Source organism: Macaca fascicularis, chromosome 7 (genome assembly GCF_037993035.2).
Source record: "Macaca fascicularis isolate 582-1 chromosome 7, T2T-MFA8v1.1".
Classification (NCBI taxonomy): domain Eukaryota; kingdom Metazoa; phylum Chordata; class Mammalia; order Primates; family Cercopithecidae; genus Macaca; species Macaca fascicularis.
This window is the reverse complement of record NC_088381.1, coordinates 47,962,638-47,974,677: the sequence shown is the minus strand read 5'-3', so window position 1 is coordinate 47,974,677 and position 12,040 is coordinate 47,962,638. Positions and strand designations below refer to the sequence as shown.

The 12,040-nt window shown below is 36.7% G+C and overlaps 1 protein-coding gene across 1 annotated transcript in view; it reads right to left on the bottom strand.

Moving 5' to 3' along the window:
- THSD4 (thrombospondin type 1 domain containing 4) overlaps positions 1-12,040 on the bottom strand; it is a 687,670-nt gene that overhangs the window by 633,752 nt on the left and 41,878 nt on the right. The window lies entirely within an intron of this gene.

Genomic DNA, 12,040 nt, shown 5'->3' with positions numbered 1-12,040 from the left:
TTAAATATGTTGCTTCACTTGCATGAATGACAGGAGGCAGAGAATTTACTGTCATTCTTAACTTTGTTCCCATGTATGTAATATGTCTATTTTTCCTAAGGGCTTTTAAAATTTTTTTCTGTATCGGTGGTCTTGAGCAATTTGATTATGATGTGACTTGATGCCATTTTTTTTTCATGTTTCTAGTACTTGGAGTTTGTTGACATTCTTGGATTTATAGTTTTCATCAAGTTTGGAAACTTTTCTATTATTTCTTCAAATATTTTTTCTGTCACCCCTATCTCTTCTCCTTTTGGTACTCTAATTGCCCATATATTAGCCAACCTGAAGTAGTCCCAGAGTTCACTGATGCTCTGTTCATCTTTTTTGAATTCTATTTTTCCTTTTTACATTTCACTTTGGAGAGTTTCTGCTGTAATATCTTCAAGTTCACTTGTTTTTTTCTTCTGCAATGTCTAATCTGCCATTAATCCCATCCAGTATATTTTTCATCTCAGATCTTGTCATTTTCATCTCAAGAAGTTAGATTTGGGTGTCTTTTTAACATCTTCCATGCTTCTACTTAACTTTATGAATATATGGAATACGGTTTTAGTAATTTTTAATATCTTTGTTTCCATATTCTAAAATATGTGCCAGTTCTGAATTGCTTTCAATTGAGTGATTATTCTCCTCATTATGGGGAATAATGTTAATATTTTTTGCTTCTGTGCAAGCCTGGTAATCTTTGACTAAATGCTAGACATCTTGAATTGTACCTTGTTGGGTGCTGGATATTTTTATATTCCCATACTTTGTGCTAGGATACAGTTAAGTTATTTAGAAACAGATTAATCATTTCAGTATAGATGTTATAATTTATTAGATCCAGAGCAGGACACAGTCTAGGGTTAACTATTCCCCCAATACTGAGGGGAAAGTTTCCTGAGTATTCTATTTAATGCCTCCTGGATTATGAGTTTTTAAAGTATGCCTAGTGGGAACAGTCACTGTTCTTGGTCCTGAATGAATGCTGGGCACTGTTCTTTTTCATTCTCTTGGAAGATTCTTTCCTCAACCTCAGATTGCTTCCTCAAATGTGTGTGCTGATCACTCGTATGCTGCATCCTTATGGAGGATCTCCTGCAGAGCTCCATAGTCTTCTGTCTGTGTAGTTCTCTCCTCTCTGGTACTCTGTCCTGCTGTCCTGCAGACCATCATCACTTGGTCTTGCTGGACTCTTTTTTTTTTTTTTCCTAGACAAAGTCTCACTCTGTTGCCCAGTGAGATCTCGGTTGACTGCAACCTCTGCCTCCTGGGTTCAAGAGATTCTCCCGCTTCAGCCTCCCGAGTAGCTGGGATTACAGGCACTCACCATTATGCCTGGCTAACATTTGTACTTTTGGTAGAGATGGGGTTTCACCATGTTGGCCAGTCTGGTCTTGAACTCCTGACCTCAGGTGATCCACCTGCCTTGGCCTCCCAAAGTGCTGGGATTACAGGCTTGAGCCACCATGCCCAGCCATCTTGCTGGACTCTTAAGTCTATCCCCTTAACTCAATATGTCTAATAGGTTCTGCCTAGCATACCCCTCCCTGCAGCAAGACTAGGAAACTCCCAAGGCAGTAAGCTGGGGACATTTTATGACTTAATTCATTTATTTTCTATCTCTGAGTGACAACTATCTTTTGTTGTCTAAAGTTCCAGGTTTTGAAAAACATTATTTCATATATGTTATCTGGGTATTTTTGGTTGTTTCAAGTGAGAAGGTAAATCCAATCCCTGCTGCTTTATCTTGGCTAGAAACAAGTTATTTTCTCTTTACTGTTGTTTGGTTTTCTCTTGTATAAACATACTATAATGTATTTCTCCATTCTCTTATTGACAGACTTTTGGGTTATTTCCAGTTTGCAGTTATTGTAAATGAAACTCCTATGAACATTGTTATCCATGTGTTTTGGTGGATATATGTCCATATTTATCTTGGCTAAATACCTAGGAATACCGTAGCCAGATCATAGCATGGGCAATGTTTAGCTTTAAGATACAATGACAGTTTTTCAAAGTGGTTTACCATTTAAACTCCCACCAGCAGTGTATGAAAGTTCCAATTGCTCCCTATCCTCACCAACACTTGGTAGTGTTTTTCATTTCAGCCATTCTGATAGTGTCACACTGAGATTTTAATTTGTAGTTACCTAAGGACTAATGATTTTGATTGACTACCTTTTCATATGCTTAGCAGCTATTTGGATATCCCCTCATATGAACTGTCTGTTTAAGCCATTTAAACTGAATGGCTTAACTTTTTCTTAATGATCTATAGGGGTTCTTTATATATTCTGAATAAAAATCTCTTACCAAATATATTGTTGTAATGTCTTTACCCTGTCCATGGTTTATCTTTTCACTCTTTTTATGATGTGTTTCCATTTTTAAACATCCTCAACTCAAATGTAGTACAATTCTTTTATGGTTACTGATTTTTTTTTTTTTTTTTTTTTTTGGTTACTGACTTTTGTATCTTGTTTAAGAACCTTTGCCTACCTGAAATTATGAAGCTATTCTCATCTGTTTTCCTCTAGGTGCATTACTGTTTTTTCCTTTCTTCCTATTGAATATAGAAGCAATAATTTGAGTTTTATGTAACCTGAAACCTTTTCCCTTCTATAGGCTTTCTGCTCAACATCCAACTGCAAGACATTGTCAAGGGGCAATCTAAAGTCACTAGTTGCACATCCTACTGCATTAATAGTGCCTGTAACCCATCACGAGGTCCTCCGCTGTTCGCATTGTGACTTGCTTATCGGTTAGCAAGACAAATATTTTACCTCACCCTTATTTCATTCTGCAGTATCTCTGTTCTCTTAGAGTTTCTATAAATAACAGTTTAAAAAAGCAGTTCCCCTTGGCTGGTGGCCGTGACAATGAGATTTTGGTTCCTCTAGTTTTCATTGTTTCTAAATTCTCTATAATAAACATAAGTATTTTTAATTTAAAAAGTTAACAAAAAAAGTTTGAGCAGTGTGATTAAAGTGTATGTATGATTTTTCATATGTGGAACTAAAAAATACAATGTCTCACAATCTTTTCTGCATACAGTATGTTGACCATACACATTATGACTTGTAAAACAACTTGTTCGTGGAGTTCCTGCTGGGCAGACAGTAGAACAGTTCATTAATTTTAAAGCATTCTACGATCGACATATTTTCCCTTACCAATAACTTATTGTTTTATTAAAGTCTTGCTCAAGTTTTTTCCTACTCTTGGTTTCACTTTATCCACAAATGAAGCCACAGAAAGTTTTAAAAATATAGTCATTTGCCAAGTATCTTTAATTAATTACCAAGAATGGAAGTGGAACAGCTCTTTGTGATACTGTTCATATTGCAGGAACATGAGGATGACTTCTAGGCAGAAACATCTGGAAAGAACTACTTAAACTCTGCATCAGGGTCCTCTTTTCCTGCACTGTTATGGGACAGTTTTTGCAAAGATGTATCAAGTCACCCAAGCAGCATGTGGAAATGCATAGTTTACTTGACAGCATTTACAAATTATGTCTTTTCCTCAGAATAACTTACACTGTAGAAATGCTTCCATATGCTAAAGTTGGACACACCATTGTGCTGAGAAAAAAAAGTGATGTCTTTTAGTGGCAGTTTTCATATACATACTAAACTACAGTGTATACAAATTAATAATGTTGTCTCTTAAGAATTTACCATAAATGGTTTTCTAATTCTTTATGCCCCAGCTGTCTGCTAAAGACTGCAAGTAGATTTTGCCACAAAACAATGGGTCAGCAAAAATTCAATTATGATTATCTAAGTAATGAAAACAATTTGATCACAATCATAAGTCTCATGCTTTGATGAAAAAAATACTTTTTCCCCAAATCTTCTGTGTTTCTTAAAGTCCCAGGAGCAGAAAATTTCCAACTTCAAATTCCAAAACATGTATACTTGCAGTTAACGCCTTTCTATCCTGACTTTAGAGCAAGAGTTGGCAAACTGTGTCCCATGGGCCAAATCTGGCTCACCACCTGTTTTTGTAAATAAAGTTTTATTGGAACACAGCCATGCTTATTCATTTACACATGGTCTATGGCTGCCTTTGTGCTGCAAAAGCACAATTGAAGAATTGTGACAGACTTTATAGCACAGAAAGCCTAAAATGTTCACAACAACCCTTTATTTAAAAACATGTTGACTCCTGTTTTAATAAGCATTTCCTCATTTCACATCCTGCAGGAAAAAATGGATGTTACTACTGCTAGTACTGCTTCTGCTGCCAAGTTTTTGAGCACATAACCAGGATGACAGCCACAGTTCCACAAAGCTCTGATAAAACATCAAAAAGAAACTCACCACCAAGGAAAGCAGTGAATCCTTTCTTGCCTTGAGTGAATGGCAATGATCTTGGTGGCCAAGATAACAAGTACACATATTTATTATATTCAAAAACTATTCTAAAATGTATGTTCTCTATATAAAGTAATCTCCACATGATTCTGAGGAAAAGGTTTAATCTATCTTTCTACTACAAAGTTCTTAATACTACTTTGACAAGGAGGTACTATATCCCAAGATGTGATACTTCTTGCTCAGTTTTTAAATTAAACATTCTAGAGTAACTTATAGAGTGATGTCAGCATGATGGCCAACCAGAGTTGCATGACACAAAAAGGTACCAAAACAATAAATAAACTATGCTTTGACTGGAATTACTAATGAATTACACTGGAAAGTGCCGGGGGAGCAACAAAATTTCTATAGAGCACGGAAGCGCAGGATAGCACCGCAGAGAGGGAAATGAGATATCCTCCCTCTGCCATATGCTATCCCCCACCAGGATCAGCTCAGAGCCAGGGAAACTTCTTCTCACGGGGAAAAAGTAAGCTGGAATCCTTCGCCCCGTCACCTCCACAGACAGGAACAGTCTTGCTATAAAAGGGTCTCCCGGTACTTACAGGACCAGAAACCTGCGTGGAGAGTTACTGGGAGTTCATGTGGCTGCATTGCCCCAGAACAGGAACCACTTTGGCATTCCTACCCCCATGACCTAACCTGCTACAGCATGGTGCCATCTTGAAACTTGACCCATTGCTGGAGTGCATCTTGTGTTGGGGGTCAGTAGCCACCAATCCCCTCCATCTCTGAGGTTCCACCGTCATTCCACTACATTCATAAGGGTGCCTGCAGCACCAATACGCCAGCTGCCCAGAGCCTAGGCCCAAAGGAACAACCAAGACCACAATATCTGAATTCATCAGGTACCCTATTCCCCAGGGAAACAAGCAAACCTTCACAGTGGGGAAACCCTGTGAAGTCACCCAGCTCATGTGCTCTCACACCCATCATAACAGCCAGCTTGAAAGTGGCTCTACCCACTGGTGAGATCCTGGCACAGCTGCCCAGCCACCTCTGGTCCAATAGCTGGCCTAGAGATGTCTCACCTCCCTCTCCCTGCAGAGAAAGCACCACGTAACCACTCAGGCCCCCCTCCACATACCCTTGGCCTGACAGCTTGACTGGAGGTAGCCCAGAAAGAGCCCCATGCAGCCATGCAGCACACCACACCACAACTCAACAGCCAATGCAGCAGTGGCTCTACCTTCCTGGAAAGCCCACCAAACAGCCTGCTGGCCCACCACACCCACATGTGCTCAGCCTGACAAGCAACCTGGCACCCCCACTGCCAGCAAACCTGCACCACTGCATCACAAATTCCTACAGCCTAGGCCATTGAGAAAATTACAGACACCACAGATGAGGATCACAGTTGAAAAATCTGTACAGAGACCATGTTACTGAATCCACCCAGAACCAAAGTCAACATACCATTCCTGACCAACACCTCAGGATCCATCTGCAGGGCAAAGGCTCTTCCTACGAAAGTTAATCCATAAAATTACAAAAATGACTGTTTTACTAGATGCACAGACATCAACATAGGGATACAAGAAACATGAAAAAGCAAGGAAATATTGTACCCCTAAAGGAGCATAATGAGTCTTCATTAACTGACCCCAAAGAAAAGGATATTTATGAAATGCCCAAAAAGCAATTCAAAATAATGATTTTAAGGAAACTCAGTAAGATACAAAAGAATACAGACAAACAAGTCAATGAAATCAGGAAAACAATTCATAAGCTGAATTAGAAATTCAATAAAGAAACAGATATATAAAAAAGAACCAAATAAATCTTAGAGCTAATGAATTCAATGAATGAATTAAAAAATACAATTAAGAGCTTCAACAACAGACCAGATCAAGCAGAAGAAAGAATTTCTGAACTTGAAGGCAAGCCTTTTGAAATAACCCAGTCGGAAGGGAAAAAAGAAATAAGAATTAACAAGAACAAAGAAAGCACATGGGACTTATGAGACACCATTAAGGGAACAAATATTTGCATTATAGGACTTCAGAAAGAGAAGAAACGGAGAAAGGCACAGGAAATTGATTTAACCACAGCAACAATACTCTCTAAGTCTTGGGAGAGATGTAGACATCCATATTCAGGAAGGTCAAATGTCTTTAGTGAGATTCAACTCCCAAAAATCCTCTCTGAGGCACATTACAAACAAACTGCCAAAAGTCAAAGACAGAATTCTAAAAGCTTCAAGAGAAAAACATCAAGTTACATATAAGTTACATGTAAGAGTATCTCCATTAGACTACCAGCAGATTTTTTTTTAGCAGAAACCTTGCAGGCCAGGAGAGAATGAAATGATCTATTCAAAGTGTTGAAAGAAGAACAAGCTGTCAACCAGCTAAGAATACTATTTCCAGCAAAGCTGGTTTTCAGAAATGAAGAAGAAATAAAGGTCTTCCCAGACAAGCAAAAACTGAGAGAATTCATCGAGAAATCCTTATGGAATTGCTATAGCTGGAAACAGAAAGACAATAATTACCATGATGAAAACATGTGAAAATACAAAACCAGTCTGGGTAAATCCATAGTCATACTCTGAATACCCTAGTCCTGTAATGGTGTTATGAAAATCTTTCAGTTCTCTAATATGAAGGTTTAAAGCCAAAAAAAGTCAAAAACATCAACAACTGCAATTAGTGGCTGAGGAACATACAAAAGATATAGATGTAAATTAAGGCAACCAATACACAAATTGGGGGTGAAGGAAAAATGTAAAGTACTTTAATGCAACTAAAGTTAAGTTGTTTTAAGCTTGAAATAGTCTATTATAACTGTTTATGCTACCCCCATGGTAACCACAAAGAAAGAAATTACAACAGATACACAAATAAACATGAGAAAAGAAACAAAGCTTAGCACCACAGTAACCCACTAAACCACACAAGTAAACAAGCAAGGAAGAAAGAAACAAAGGATCTTCAAAATAACCAGGAAACAATTAACGAAATGGCAGAAAACCTTACCTATCAATAACAACCTTGAATGTAAATGGATTAAATGCTCTAATTTAAAAAAATAGAGTGGCTGAATGGATTAAAACAAAACAAGATCCAACTATATGGTGCCTAAAAGAAACTCACCTCGCCATTAAAGACAAACACAGACTGAAAGTGAAGAGGTAGAAAAACATATTCCATGCAAACGGAAACCAAAGGCAAGCAGGAGCAGCCATTCTTACATCAGATGAAATAGACTTGAAATCCAAAACTGTAAAAAGAAGGTCATTATACAATGATAAAGGGGTCACTTCAATAAGAGGATATAACAATTATAAATATGTATGCACCCAACACTGGAGCATCTAAATATATAAAGCAAATATTATTATATCAATATTAGAGATAGACTGCAATACAATGGTAGAAGGGGTCTTCAACACCGCACTTTCAACAACAGACAGATCACCCAGACAGACAATCAACAAAGAAAAGCTGGACTTAGACTGCACCACAGACCAAATGGACCTAACAGATAATTACGGAACATTCCATCCAAGAGATGCAGAATACTCATTCTTCTCAATTGCACATGGAACATTCCCCAGTTAGATCACATGTCAGGTCACAAAACAAGTCTTAACAAATTTAAAAAGATAATGTAACATGTATCTTTTCACACCACCATGGAGTAAAACTAGAAATCAACCAGAAAATCTTTGAAAACCTTACAAATACATAAACATTAAACAACATGCTTCTACATAACCAGTAGAAGAAATTAAAGGGGAAATTTAAAAATTCCTTCAGACAAGCAAGAATGGTTAATAGGTTTTTTGGTGCTTTTCTCCATTACCTCCTGTAACTCCTACTTCAAAAAACAAGAAAGATTTCTAATAAATAATTTAACCATGAACCTCAAGAACAAACTAAACCCAAAATTGGTAGAAGGAAGGAAATAATAAAGCTCAGAGTAGAAATGAACGAAAGACACACACACACACAAATTAAAGATCAAAAAATAAAGAGTTCGTGTTTTGAAACAGCAAACAAAATTGACAAACTTTAGATACACTAACTAAGAAAAAAAAAGAGAAAAGACTCAAATAAATAAAATCAGGTATGAAAAAGGAGACATGACAACTGATAAACACAAAAAGACTATTATGAGCAACTATACAATAAATTTAAGGACACAGAAGAAATGGATAAATTCCTGGACATATACAACCTACCAAGATTAAATTATGAAAAGACAGGAAATCTGAAGAGATCGATAGCATGTAAGGAAGTTGAATCAGTAATAAAATGTCTTTAATCAAAATAAAACCCAGGACCAGATGGCTTCACTGCTCTATTCTACAAACAATTTAAAGAAGAACCAATACCAATTCTCTTCAAACTATTCCAGAAAATTGAAGAAGGGGAAACACTTTTAAATTCATATTACAAGACCAGCATTATCCTGATTCCAAAACCAGACAAGGATACAACAAAAAAAGAAAACTATAAGCCAATATTTCTGATGAACATAGATGCAAAAATTCTCAAAAACACACTAGCAAACTGAATTCAATAGCATAGTATAAAGATTATTCACTAATACCAAATGAGATTCATCCCAGGGATGGAAGGATGATTCAACATATGTAAATCAATACATGTGACACACCACATGAACAAAAAGAAAGACAAAAATCATATGATCATTTCAAAAGATGCAGAAAAAGCAACTGACAAAATTCAACATTCCTTCATGATAATAACTGTCAACAAATTAAGTATAGAAGGTATGTACCATAACACAATAAAGGTCATATATGACAAAGCCACAGCTAACATTATACTGGATAATGTATACTGAATAGTATAAATTATATTAACATTATACTGAGCAAAGCTTTCCCCTTTTCCTCTAAGAACAGGAACAAGGTAAGGATGCCCACCTTCACCACCCTAATCAACACAGGGAATCCTAGCCAGAGTAATTAGGCAAGAGAAAAAAATAAAGGGCATCCAAATTGGAAAGAAGGAAATCATATTGTCCCTGTTTGCAATGACACAATCTTACATACAGAAAACTCTAAAGACTCTACCAAAAAACTCTTAGAACTAATTAATTCAGTAAAGTCAGAGGACACAAAAAATCAAAATTCAAAAATCAGTAGCATTTCCGTACGCTAACTACAAACTATCTGAAAAAGAAATCGAGAAAATTATTCCAATTACAATAGTATACACAAACTAAAATAAGATACCTAGGAATAAACTTAAGTAAGGAGGTAAAAGATCTCTACATTGAAAACTTTAAAAACAATGGAATAATATCCCATGTTCATAGCTTGGAAGAATTAATATTGTTAAAATGGCCATGCAAGCCAAAGCAATTTACAGATTTAATGCAGTTCTTATCAAAATAATAATGACATTATTCACAGAAACTGAAAAAATAATCCTAAAATTCATATGGAACCACAAAAGACCCAAAATAGCCACAGTAATCCTGAGCAAAAGGAAGCATCACACTACCTGACTTCAAAATATACTACACATCTGCAGTAACCAAAGCAGCATGCTACTGGCATGAAACAGACACACAGGCCAATGGAACAGAATAGAGAGGCCAGAAATGAATTCACACACCACCTGGCAACAAAGCTGCCAGGAACACATATTGAGGAAAAGACAATCTCTTCAATAAATAATGCTGGGAAAACTAGATATCCACCTGAGAAGAAGAGACTAGACCCCTACCTACTAAGACCAACTAAAAATGGATTAAAGATTCAATACAAAACCCAAAATTATGAAACTACTAGAATAAAACATAAGGGAAATGGTTTATGACACTGGGCTGAGCAAGGATTTTAGAAATAAGATCTCAAAAACACAGGAAACAAAAGCAAAGATAAACAAATGGAATGACATCAAACTTTGCTTCTGCACGGCAATGGAAACAGTGAAGTGAGGGGGTGTAAATTTCCACAATAAACTGAAAAGACAACGTACAGAATGGGAGAAAATACTTGCAACTATACATCTGACAAGGAGCTAATATCCGGAATATATAAGGAACTTAAATAACTCAACATCGAAAATAAAACAAAACAAAACAAAAAAAAAAAAAAAAACAACTCAACAATCTGATTAAATAGGCAAATGATCTGAATAGACATTTATCAAAAGAAGACATACAAATGACCACAAAATATATTTTCAAAGGCTCAACATCACTAATCATCAGGGAAATGCAAATCAAAACCACAGTGAGATACCACCTCCCTCCAGTTAGAACAGTTATTATCAAAACGACAAAAGAAAACAAGTGTTGGCCAGGTGCGGTGGCTCCTGCCTGTAATCCCAACACTTTGGAAGGCTGAGGTGGGTGGATCACCTGAGGTCAGGATTTCAAGACCAGCCTGATCAACATGGAGAAACCCTGTCTCTACTAAAAATACAAAATTAGCCAGATGTGGTGGTACATGCCTGTAATCCCAGCCACTCAGGAGGCTGAGGCAGGAGAATCACTTGAGCCCAGGAGGCGGAGGTTGCAGTGAGTTGAGATCGCGCCACTGCACTCCAGCCCGGAAAGGCAATGCAAGACTCCATCAAAAAAATAAATAAATAAATAAAGATAAAAGATAAAACAAGTGTTTGGTAAGGATATGGAAGAAAACGAGCACTTACATACTGTTGGTGGGACTGTAAATTAGTACAGCCACCATGGACAACATTAGGAGGCTCCTTAATAAACTAAAAATAGAACCACCATAGGATCCAGCAATCCCACTATTGCATATATATCCAAAGGAAATGAAATCAGAATGTTCAAGAAACATCTGTGCCCCTATGTTTACTGCAGCACTATTCACATTAACCAAAGTATGGATTCAGTCCAAGTGTCCAACAACAAATGAACAGCAAAGAAAATGTGGTGTATATATACACAATGGAAATATTATTTGGCCATTAAAAAGAATGAAATCTTTTCATTTGGGACAACATGGATGGACCTGGAGGTTATTATGTTTAAAGTGAAATAAGCTGGACACAGAAAGACAAATATCACAGATCTCACTCATATGTGGAATCTGAAAAAAAAAAAAGAGTTGATATAGAAGCAGAAAGGAGAACAGAGGTTACCAGAGACTGAGGAGAAGAGGGGAAAGAAAAGAGGGGAGAGTGGGGAGAGGCTGGTCAATGGGTACAAAGTTACCAAAGACAGGGGGAGTAAGTTCTGGTGTTCTATTACACAGTAGCTTGATGATGGTTAACGGTAAGGTATTATATATGACAAAATAGCTAGAAGAGAGGCTTTTCAATGTTCTCACCACACACACACAAAAAAAAGATAAGTGCATGAGGTGACTAGAATGCTAAATACCCTGATTTGATCATTATATAATACACATGTATTGAAACACCAAATTGTATGCATAAATCTGTACAATGACTACATCGATTAAAAAATTTTAATGATAAAATAACTTATAAATCTTTTTTTCCCCATTTCTCAGAGCAAACACTTGAAGAAAGATGAGAGTGATACCTATTTGGGGACGTTTTGTTCAGGTTACTCACATATCATTCAGGTTAACTTGAAAAATTACAGGAGACAGCAAAGTACATTGATCATGTATAAGGTATTTTCAGTTATGATAGCCTATTTGAGCAACAACAACA